The following is a 13,465-nucleotide window of genomic DNA, read 5'->3' on the forward strand; positions in this document are numbered from 1 at the left end:
AGCTTTAGAGGGTCTAGTCAATTATTTGGTGACTCTTTTGAGTTTGTAGATCTTTAGTGTTTTTAGTATGATAATCTTTAAGTTGACCATGTCTACTTAGTGGTAAAATATAGATAAATAAGTATGATCATGAATTGCAGTATCAATCAAATATAATTGGTGTACCTCTATATATATAATGTAATACCGACATATATTATTAATTTTTATGTCATGATTTCTTCAAACTTTATCCAATTTTATATAACTTAATCGACATGAATTCAATTTTAGTGTTAAATTTGTTTTATATTCTTAAAAATAATGTTTGGTTAATTTTTATATCATTGGTTGATCATATTTTAATTACTTTGTTCTATTAAAATAGGTAAAAAAATATGAAAATTTAATTTTAGATGAGCAATCCACTCTAAGACATTTAGTCTGATTATATTTAATGGTAACGTATTGTTGGTGTGCTTAAGATATAATTAATCCTTACATCATCCTAAAAACAATACTTGAAAGAAGACCATGCATTTCACTCACAAAATATATATGATTGAGATAAGACCATTCCTTGTTTTGATCATTCTTTAATCAAATGAATATACTATTAAGTTGATTTCACTATTTATTCTCATGATATTATATTGATTACTAGCCGATATAGTTAATTTTTTAATAAAATTGTGATGACCCCAAAAATAGTGTGGACGCGTCTCTTGAACATTAAATCGCGTCTCTTAGCTGGCATCTCTAAATGAGGTCATAAATGACAAGAACACAGTACTGGACAACAGTAAAAGGAAAAATATTGAACTAGAAGAGCAGGTAGCCCATTACAAATCTCAGGCTGAAATTTGGAAAGCAAAGGCGGAGAGGGCAGAGGAGATGTTGTGGAACGTCACCGTGAGTCCCCCACGCCACGTCCAATGCTGCTGTGGAGACAAGGAGGATACAGCTCAGTCCTCGTTTGGGGAGACTAGCTAGGGTGGTCGGGGAAGGTACAATTGACCCTAGGAAGATTTGTGGGATGCCACTGCTGTTCATTTCTGTGTATATTTAGTAGAAGATGCTGAAGAGCATATAGCTACGTACATATGTAATGCTTACGTGATATTTTCATGGGGTGAACAAAGTAATATCTAAAGCATTTATACCTTTTTTTCTATATAGGGTACATAACTAATGTTTTCGTATAATTCTTTTTGTTGGATGAGGAAGGGTAAACCAAGATATATAATGATAATCATAGTTTTTAAGTTAGAAAATGTCGCATTAATATTGCCGGTAATTAATATTATTTAGATATTATATCAATTAAAAGAATGAATTCAGAAGTTACATTAAAAAAATATTTTTAATTTATAAATAAAGACCGTAACTACCAAAAATCTAATAGTTTATAATGTTTATTATTAGGTTTCAGACTTGAGGGTTTAGGAATTGTTTAAGATTTATTTATTGGTTAAAGTATTTTACAATATCTCTTTTTTCTTAATGTTCTATTTTAAATAAATTTGGAGCTCCACTTTTATACAGTATGTATTTACTTATAGTTGTAATGAGACGTATTTTATCGTATTTAGAGTTTAAGATATAATTATTAGAGTTCATATTTAGAATTTAGGATTTGGGTTTAGTAAGTGGGATTTAGAGTTTAAAGGCTTATTTATTTACTTTTTGATAATTACTGTGATAAGAGGGTTGATGTTTATTGAGTTAAATTGTTCTAAGTACAGTAATCACCTTTACAACTTTTTAAGCAACAAATGTGATTTTATTTGTTATGAAAATTTGAAATTTGCATCCACTTTGATTCGCGTTTCAATTATGGTTGCAAAATCATATTTTCTCAAAAAGAAGACATAAATACATATATTAAATTTATTTAACTGTGAAATAGATTTTTGTAGTAATTTAATAATTCTTTTTAAAAAAGACTTCTTAGTTAATTTAAAACACCTCTATTTCAAATAGATTCTTATATTAATTTGGGCACCTATATATTCCGAATTGGTCAACACACCTTAACATGAAGAAGAAATTGAATTGGGACCGAGTATCAAATAAACTGAAATAAAATTGGATAAAACTCATCTTGAACTAAATACATATAGAGAATGCTAGTCTAAGTGAATTGTTTGATGCAACTAAAAATATTCTTTGAGATAACTATTTGCATCATATTCAATACTTATTCCTTCATAATAATGCTATCGAATTTTAGAGATATATTTGCTTGATATTTAGTTATACCTAAAAGTATTAAACTTAATGATTTTCATTAGTATATATATATTACTATAAATTAAGTAGTAAATATGCTTTTTGCTTTAGAGGTCTAGTCAATTATTTGGCGACTCTTTTGAGTTTGCAAATCTTGAGTGTTTTTAGTATGATAATCTTTAAGTTGACCATGTGTACTTAGTGGTAACATATAGATAAATAAGTATGATCATGAATTGCTGTATCAATCAAATATGATTGGTGTACCTCTATATATATAATGTAATACCGACATATATTATTAATTTTTATGTCATGATTTCTTCAAACTTTATCCAATTTTATATAACATAATGGACATGAATTCACTTTTGGTGTTAAATTTATTTTATATTCTTAAACAATAATGTTTGGTTAATATTTTTTATATCATTGGTTGATCATATTTTAATTACTTTGTTCTATTAAAATACTTAAAAAATATGAAAATTTAGTTTTGGATGAGCAATCCACTCTAAGACATTTAGTCTGATTATAATTAATGGTAACTTATTGTTGGTGTGCTTAAGATATAAATCTTTACATCATCCTAAAAACAATACTTGAAAGAAGACCATACATTTCACTCACAAAATATATATGATTGAGATAAGACCATTCCTTGTTTTGATCACTCTTTAATCAAATGTATACTATTAAGTTGATTTCACTATTTATCCTCATGATATTATATTGATTACTAGCCGATATAGTTAATTGTTTAATAAAATTGTGATGACCCTAAAAATGGTGTGGACGCGTCTCTTGAACATTAAATCGCGTCTCTTAGGTGATTTCCTTTCTGTACACTATTACACACATAATCACATGTATATATACACATCTAAACGGGTTTAACAATCATCCATCTATCTGCTCGCCACACACACGTAACATATATTTCCAAGTGCTTCAGCCAACTTTTCAGTAATCAATGGAGTCCACCAACAACAGAGGTCAGTAACATTTTGAATTGCACATAAATACACAAAATGGTTATTTATATTGGTGTGACATAATACAAAATATATTTGAAGTCTCTTATTTAACATTTTTCCTATAATTTTTGTCAATGTAGCCGGCAATGTTGCTCTTTTGGCATCTGGCAAGAGAAAGAACACATGTCAGGAGGTTGGCAATAGCAGCAAAAGAGCAACGCTTGAACTCTTTCCCACTCTTCTGAATCAAAACGAACAGAGTGTTTCTCAGTCTCCAGCTCCCCATATTAACGGTCATTCGGACTTCAACGAGCAGTCACTACCACCTGAAGATCTCTTTGAGAGATTTTTCAAATCACAGGTGTGTTTACACACACACATATATTTGCTCAATATATATTACTCAAATATGGTATTTTTCTAGAATATGTACACACCACACAGTTGAAATTTTTTAATTTTTGTTTCTTTCCAGAATAAAAATGTTACTAACTTTTAATTTTCTTTCGTGTTGGCACATTAGTAACACATTAGTCCTAGCAATAACAAGAAATTGGTAATAGTACAAACAATAATTTACCAATTACATACACACGTTATTAATTTGTGCATGTATGTTTGTTAATGCTTAGGCTTGTTGTCACAATAATGTTGTAAAACATTGTTATTGTCACATGATACATATATGCAGTATGAACAAATCAGAGAAACTTGCAACCGGTACTTGAGTACCAAATACAATGATATACTGAGGCATGCAGAAGAGCGAGCCTCCATCATACATAAAGAGAAAGAGATGAGTATGATTTCTTCTTTCCAAGAAAGGCTGGCATCTCTAAATGAGGTCATAAACAACAAGAACACAGTACTGGACAACAGTAAAAGGAAAAATATTGAACTAGAAGAGCAGGTAGCGCATTACAAATTTCAGGCCGAAATTTGGAAAGCAAAGGCTGAGAGGGCTGAGGAGATGTTGTGGAACGTCACCGTGAGTCCCCGACGCCACGGCCAATGCTGCTGTGTAGACAAGCAGGATACAGCTCAGTCCTCGTTTCGGGAGACTAGCTAGGGTGGTCCTACAATTGACCCCAGGAAGATTTGTGGGATACTGGCTGAGGAGGGTGGTTTCATCTGTGCTGAACCTTACTAGCTGAGGAGAACCGTTACTTGATGTAACATACTCTCTTTACTAACATTCTGGACTCTTCGGTTACATTCTAGAACCCCCCAACGGCTTCTAAGAGAGAACCAGCATACATACACCCTTGTCCTATATTACAAACAAGAGTAGCAAAACAACAAAATAGACATGCATGAACAAGTCAAAATTAAATTAAATTTCTCTAATTTAACATTACACACATGCTATTATTTTGTTCCTACCAAGTGAAGTAATATTATTAGTGTACCAAGTTCTTTTAAAAAACAGAAATAAAGTTAGTGTATGTTCTTATAAAATACTTTAATTTTTATTAAGACCCATTTATATTAAAAAATAAAATTCCATAGCATAGGCTCAGAATTATTAAAAGGAAAGGGTAAAATATATAGTCGATGGAAGAACTTAGTATATATAGGAATACGATTTTATTATTTTTGGCATACATCTCTCATTAGAGAAAAGTGAATAAAGGGGGTTATATTGTCAGCATCTAAATAATAATAAAGTTAATTGTGATAAAAACTATTATAATAATTATGTAACTATATACAAAGGGTGATGGTGGACTAATCGATTATTGTAACATATATGTCCCTCCGAAGAAAAGGGCGGACCATAGAAATCCTCCAATGGGCCAGTTTTATCCTCGATGATGATATGAATAAAAAAAATTAGGGCTAATTCATCTATCGATTTTTCCCGGCTAATTGTATGTCATGACATACAATTGTCACGGATTTGCAATTGTATACTAAACTCACATCTAGAATCATTGTTTGTTAAAAAAAATTAACTTAGGGATCAAAACTTCAAAAACAAAAATAAAACGATGAATAGCGAAAAAACGATATATTATTTGAATTGTATTGTGATCAGGAGTACATAAATCTCATATATGTGTGTTCTAAAGCTAAGTTAGTTGACAATAATTAGATGAAGCAAGTTGTGACCCAATTTAAATATATGAGATGATCAATATAATTAGATGATTAGTTATACTTGTACTTAAGACCAACCACATGTAATTTGTTGATTAATTATACTGGTACTTACTAACAACTAACCACACCAATAGATATTAATGATTATTAAGAAGCTCATTGTCCAAGAAATCTTAGCACTATTATATAAATATTTAAGGCTCTAGCCTTAAATTTATTAATATATGTACACATTTTTAATATATAGTATTAAAAAGTAAGGGGGCCAATATAAAACACAATTTTATGAAATTATAGATAGTCGTATGTGGTCCTTGGTATATAGTCTCCATTAAGTCAATTTAGGAATGACTTGAGACCCTTAAAGTTTAAAGAGAACAAATTTAATAATTTCATATGAAAATATCTTAAAAATCTTTTAATGATAATGACTTTAAAATAAATAGCTTAAAAAAATTTCTAGTTTATTATGAATGAGGTATTTGTATGTAAAAAAAAAAAATTGCTCTTACAACAAATTGTCCTTAAGTTTTAAAAAATATATCATGCCACAACCATCAAAATAAATGGATCCGCACAATTAATCATAAGTACAAATCCAATTGTATTACCGGTGCCAAGGCAAATACAATATCATCCCTAAACAAATTATTCAATAAAAAAGTTGCAGGCTATTAACTTTAACATTTCAAGTCATCACAATATCCAACAAGTATATTTCCTAATTTATACATTAAGGTTTATACACATTCTAAAAATAAAAGTATCAGTTTAAAAAAAGTAGAAGCAAGTTATATAAACTAAATAAAAACACCCAACTGCCAAACATATGTGTTTATACACATTCTAAAAATAAAAGAGACATACCAATACATACAACAAAAACATCCAATTAAACTCATACAATAATCCTAATTTATACATTAAGGTTTCGAGTTCGAAAATCCCCAATTTAGGGTCTGAACGTTTAGGGTTTAAATTCTTACCCACTCCAATTCGAATATGAGTCGAGTTGAGCTTTGAGATTCAAACGAGTCGGACTCAAACAATTTTGATTCAATTCAAAAACTTAGCTTCAATTCCATTATTGAGCTTGAATTTTTAAGCTTAGCTTATAGACCACTGCATTAATTTCAAGCTAGGTTGAGAGAGTCGGGGTGGGGGAGGAGTGTTTTAAGTTTTTAGATTTTAATTTTAGTTTTTAGTTTTTAGTTTTATGTTTTAAATTTAGTGCGAGTGTGTTGATTTTGGACGGGAGGTAAAATTTGTCGCGGAGGGAAGAGACATGTTGGGGGCACCCTTATGCCCCCCTCCTATATTAGAGATTGGGTGAATTAAAAAGTGATTTTTGAATATTCATAGATCTCGATTTTATTTGGACCGAACTTTTTTCCATCGGTAGCCACCCATGTTCAATGGATGATGACTATTAACAGATTTCTACTGATGCCATATATATATATTTTGAATTGCTCAACACACCTTACCATGAAGAAGAAATCGAATTGGGACATAGTATGAATTAAAGTTAAATAAAACAAGAAAAATACATGTTGAACTAAGTACATATATAACAACTAAGTATATGCCCAGTTGATCCTACATCAATCACCATAAAATAGGTGACTAGTAAGCCCCCTCATCATACATGCATATTATGATATGCCACATTAAAATAGAGTTGAAAATGAAAGTTTGAGTGAAAAGTTTAATGCAACTAAATATCTTCTTTGAGATTTAACTATTTTTATTATATTCAATACTTATTCCTTCGTTTTGATCCTATGGAGTTTAGGGGATATATTTGACATATATAGTTATACCTGAATTATTAAACTCAATGATTTTTAATTTTCTCTCTCACATAAACACACACACACACATATGTATATATATCTTCTAAATCATATGAAAAGATATACTTAAAAAGTTTTGCCATCATATTTTGTGATTATCAGAATAGATCATTTTTATGTAGCGTTATGTATTACTCCCTCCGTCCCTGTTTATTTGTCCACTTTGGAAGTAAAAACTTGTCCCTGTTTATCTGTCCATTTAGATAATCAAAGCAAAATTTTTCATTTAATAACCTGAAGAGTCTTTGACTTTGTTCTTCTAGCTATAAAAATCATACTATTATTCATTGATTCATCAAATTTGTATTGGATAATGGAGTAATCCCACTAGTATTTTCCTACAATTAAGGCATTAAATAAGAGTATTGATGGAAGTTTCTTATCAAAGTTAAATTTTCTTAATATGCGTGAAAATGTTAAAAATGGACAGATAAATAGGGACGGAGGGAGTAATTAGTTTTCACTAAATTTTTCAGTTTTTCCATCTAAGAGTTTTAGCTAATGGCAACTGTGCTATTAACAAATCTTACTTTTTAAAGTTAGATTAAATCTTACTTTATGTTATATTCTACCGTGAGTCTTCAGAAATTTTAATACAAATCTACCTAGCTTGTTTTTATATTTAAAGCCACCTGTAAATTAAGTAGTCAATATGTTTTTAGGTTTAGAGGTCTAGTTAACCCTTTGGTGACTCTCTTGAATTCTTATGGGTCTTGAGTGGACTTAGTGTGACAATTTTTCAGCGGACCATATTCACTTAGTAGTAAAATATAAATTCAAATATTGATAAAAAAGAATGATCAAGTATCATTAAGCGAATATGACTGGTGCACCTATAATGTTGACATAAGATTATATTAGTTTATTTAATTCACTTTCTGTGTTAAACTTTTGGCGACTCTTTTGAATTCTTTTGGATCTTGAGTGGATGTAGTATGACAATCTTTAAGTTGATCATGTCCACTTAGTGGTAAAATATAGATCCAAATATAGATCAAAAAGTATGATCGTTAATTGGAGTATCATTCAATATGATTGGTGTACCTATAATGTAAAAGTGATATATATTATTAATTTTTATGCCATGATTTTTTTTAAATTTATCCAATTTTATCGATAAAAATTCACTTTTTGTGTTAAATTTATTTTATATTCTTAAACTAGTGTTTGGTTGATTTTTGTATTATTGATTAATCATATCTTAATTACTTTGTTCTGATATAATATTTAGAAAATATGAAATTTTTGTTTTAAATTAGCAATCCACTCTAAGACATTGAGTCTAATTAAACTTAACGCTAGAGAGTATTGTTAGTATTTGTCAGATATAAATCCTTATACATAACCCTAAAAAATACCTGAAAGAAGATCATATATTTCACTCACAAAAAATAATGATTGAAATAAGACCATTCCTTGCATTGATCACTCTTTAATAAATAAATATACTATTAAATTGATTTCAGTGTTTATTCTCATGATATTATATTGATTACTAGCTGATATAGGTTACTTTTTAAAAAACAAATGGGGTTTACTAGCCGATATAGTTATGTTTTTAATAAAATTGCAATGATCCTAAAAGGTGTGGACGCCTCTCTTAAACATTAAATCGCGTCTCTCAGGTGATTTCCTTACTGTACACTTTACACACATATGTATATATATACACATCTATACTGGTTTACCAATCATCCATCTATCTGCTCTCCACGCACACACGTAACATCTATTAATTTCCTAGTCCTTCAGCCAACATTTCAGTAATCAATGGAGATGGAGTCCACCAACAACAGAGGTTAGTAACATTTTGAATAACACATAAATAAACATCATGGATATTTATATTTGTTTGACATAATACAAAATATATATATTTAAAGTCTCTTATTCAATAGTTTTCCTACAATTTTTGTAAATGTAGCCAGCAATGTCGCTCCTTTGGCATCTCGCAAAAGAAACAACACATGTCAGGAGGTTGGCAGTAGCAGCAAGAGAGCAACGCTTGAACTCTTTCCCACTCTTCCGAATCAAAATGAACAGAGTGTTTCTCAGTTTCCAGCTCCCCATATGAACGGTCAAGACTTCAACGAGCAGTCACTACCACGTGAAGATCTCTTTGAGAGATTATTCAAATCACAGGTGTTTACACACACACACACACACACATATTTGCTCAAATATGGTATTTTTCTAGAATAAGTACACACCACACAGTTGAAATATTTTAATTTTTGTTTCATTCCAGAATAAAAATGATACTAACTTTTTCTTTCGTGTTGGCACACTAGGCCTAGCAATAACAAGAAATTGGAAATAGTACAAACAATAATTTACCAATTACATACGCACGTTATTAATTTGTGGATGTATGTTTGCTAATGTTTAGGCTTGTTGTCACAATAATTTTGTAACACATAGTTATTGTTACATGATACATATATGCAGTATGAACAAATCAGAGAAACTTGCAACCGGTACTTGAGTACCAAATACAGTGATATACTGAGGCACGCAGAAGAGCGAGCCTCCATAATACATAAAGAGAAAGAGATGAGTATGATTTCTTCTTTCCAAGAAAGGCTGGCATCTCTAAATGAGGTCATAAACAACAAGAACACGTAATTGGACGACAGTAAAAGGAAAAATACTGAACTAGAAGAGCAGGTAGGGCATTACAAATCTCAGGCTGAAATTTGGAAAGCAAAGGCTGAGAGGGCAGAGGAGACGTTGTGGAACGTCACTGTGAGTCCGCGACGCCACAGCCAGTTCTGCTGTGTAGACAAGGAGGATACAGCTCAGTCCTCGTTTGGGGAGACTAGCTAGGGTGGTGGAAGGTACAATTGAGCCCAGGAAAATTTGTGGGATCCTACTGCTGTGCATTTTTGTGTACATTTGGAAGAAGATGCCGAAAAAAATATAGCTAGTTAACTATGTAATATTGCTTACATGATATTTTTATGAGGAGAACAAAATATATCTAAAGCATTTATACCTTTTTTGGATATAGGGTACATAACTAATATTTTCATATAATGTTTTTTGTTGTGTGAAAAACTTTAAACAACGAGATTGGATGAATTAAAAAGTGATTTCTGAATATTCATAGATCTCGGTTTTACTTGGACCGATATTGATAGAACTTTTTTACATCGGTAGCTACTGATGTCTAATGGATGATGTCAATTAACAAAATTCTAGTAGTGCCATATATATTTTGTGAATTGGTCAACACTCCTTATCATGAAGAAGAAATCGAATTGAGAATTAAAATTAAATAAAACACAAAAATCACATGTTAGAACTAAGTACATATACCAACTAAGTATATGCATAGTTGAGCCTACATTGATGACCATAAAAGAGGTGAATATAGTAAACTCCCTCATCATACATGCATAATGATGATATGCCACATTCAAATACAGTTGAAAAAAAAAAGTTTAAGTGAAAAGTTTAATGCAACTAAAATATTCTTTGAGATTTAACTATTTCCATTATATTCAATACTCATTCCTTCATCTTGATCCTACTGGGTTTAGGGGATACATTTGACATATTTAGTTATACCTAAAACATATTAAACTCATTGATTTTTAATTCTCTCTCTCACACAAAAACACACACACACACACATATCTTCTATATAACACGAAAAGATATAATTAAAAAATTTGCCATTTTATTTTGTGATTATTAAAATAAATCATCTTTATGTATTTATTAGTTTTCACTCAAATTTTCCAATTTTTCATCTAAGAGTTTTAGCTAATGGCAACGGCCCTATTAACAAATCCTACTCTATTTAAAGTTAGATTAAATCTAACTTTATGTTATATTCTACTAGAAAGTCTTGAGAATTTTTAATACAAAATCTACCTAGCTTGTTTTTATTTTTGAAGCCACCTCTAAATTTCAATATGCTTTGGTGATTCTTTTAAATTCTTGTGGGTCTTGAGTGGACTTAGTTTGACCATTTTTCAGTTGACCATATTCACTTACCAGTAAAATATAACTCCAAATACAGTTAAAAAAGAATGATCAAGTATCATTAATCAAATATGTATGATTGGTGCATGTTGATATTGACATAAGATTATATTAATTTATTTTAATGTTAATGACATATGATATTAATTTTTGTGCCATGATTTTTTAAACTTTATCCAATTTTATATAAATTAATTGATATAAATTCATTTTTTTGTGTTAAACTTTTGGTATCTCTTTTGAATTCTTGTGGATCTCGAGTGGACTTAGTATGACAATCTTTAAATTGACCATGTCCACTTAGTGGTAAAATATAGATCAAAACGTATGATCATGAATTGATTGAAATATCATTCAGATATGATTGGTGTACCTATAATGTAATACTGACACATATTATTAATTTTTATGCCATGTTTTTTTTAAAATTTATCCAATTTTATCGATAAAAATATTATTTTTGTTTTAAATTTATTTTATATTATTAACAATAATGTTTGGTTAAATTTTGATTCATTGATTAATCATATCTTAATTACTTTGTTCTATTAAAATACTTAAAAAATATAAAAATTTAGTTCTAAATGAGCAATCCACTCTAAACATTTAGTCTGATTATATTTAAGGGAAAATTAATTTTAAAGTCCCTGAACTATAGGCACTTTTTTTTCTAGGTCCCTGAACTATAAATGTCAATTCATAAGTAATTCAACTTTTGATTTTTTCCTATCTGGGTCCTTCCGTTAGATTTGGTTTGACGCCATTAGTTCTTCTTAAGTTCATGAGAATCAAAGATAACTTTGAAGGTGATTCCGGTATCCAAATTTGAAGCTTGAGTAATCAAATTGTTCGTTTTTCAATCCCCTATCCATCTATACCATCAAAATTTAGTTTGGTAATTTTTGAATTTTGAGTTGAATATTAGTTTTCATTTTAATAGCTTTTTTTAGAATTATAATGATGTAGATTGATAGATCGTGTGATTATGAGCATGTTCATATAATTTTCATGATTTTTAGTGTTCAAATTAGCCTCGTCGGAAAATTCGAGCTCACCGGATTTGAGCTTTTCCGACCAAGTTCGCCGGAAAAACTAACGGCGTCAAATCAGATATAACGGAAGGACCCAGGTAGGAAAAAATCAAGAGTTGAATTACTTATGAATTGACATTTATAGTTCAGGGACCTGGAAAAAAAAGTGCATATAATTCAAGGACTTTAGAATTAATTTTCCCTATATTTAATGGTGGTATTGTTGGTATTTGTAAGATATAAATCCTTATATATCATCCTAAAAACATATTTTTTTTTTTGCCGAATCCTAAAAACATATTTAAAAGAATATCATATATTTCACTCACAAAAAATAATGATTGAAATAAGATTGTTCCTTGTTTCGTTCACTCTTTAATCAAATAAATATATTATTAAGTATCCTGGTGATATTATATTGATTACGGGCCGATATAGTTATTTTTTTTAATAAAATTGTGATGACCCCAAAAATAGCGTGGACGCGTCTCTTAAAATTAAGTCGCGTCTCTTAGGTGATTTCCTTTATGTACACTATTACACACATACTCTAATGTATATATATACACATCTAAACGGGTTTACCAATCATCCAACTATCTGCTCGCCACACACACGTAACATTTATTTGCAAGTGCTTCAGCCAACTTTTCAGTAATCAATGGAGTCCACCAACAACAGAGGTCAGTAACATTCTGAATTGCACATAAACACATAATGGTTATTTATATTTGTGTGACATAATACAAAATATATTTAAAGTCTCTTATTTAACATTTTTCCTATAATTTTTGTTAATGTAGCAGGCAATGTTGCTCCTTTGGCATCTCGCAAGAGAAACAACACATGTCAGGAGGAGGTTGGCAGTAGCAGCAAAAGAGCAACGCTTGAACTCTTTCCCACTCTTCCAAATCAAAACGAACAGAGTGTTTCTCAGTTTCGAGCTCCCCATATAAACGGTCATTGGGACTTCAACGAGCAGTCACTACCACGTGAAGATCTCTTTGAGAGATTATTCAAATCACAGGTGTGTTTACACACCCACACACATATTTGCTCAATATATTTTACTCAAATATGGTATTTTTCTAGAATATGCACACAGTACCACACAGTTGAAATATTTTAATTTTGTTTCTTTCCGGAATAAAAATGTTACTATAACCTTTTGTTTTGTGTTGGCACATTAGGCCTATAGCAATAACAAAAAATTGGTAACAGTACAAACAATAATTTACCAACTACATACGCACGTTATTAATTTGTGCATGTATGTTTGTTAATGGTTAGGCTTCTT

This window comes from Daucus carota, chromosome 7 (assembly GCF_001625215.2).
Source record: "Daucus carota subsp. sativus chromosome 7, DH1 v3.0, whole genome shotgun sequence".
Classification (NCBI taxonomy): Eukaryota; Viridiplantae; Streptophyta; class Magnoliopsida; order Apiales; family Apiaceae; genus Daucus; species Daucus carota.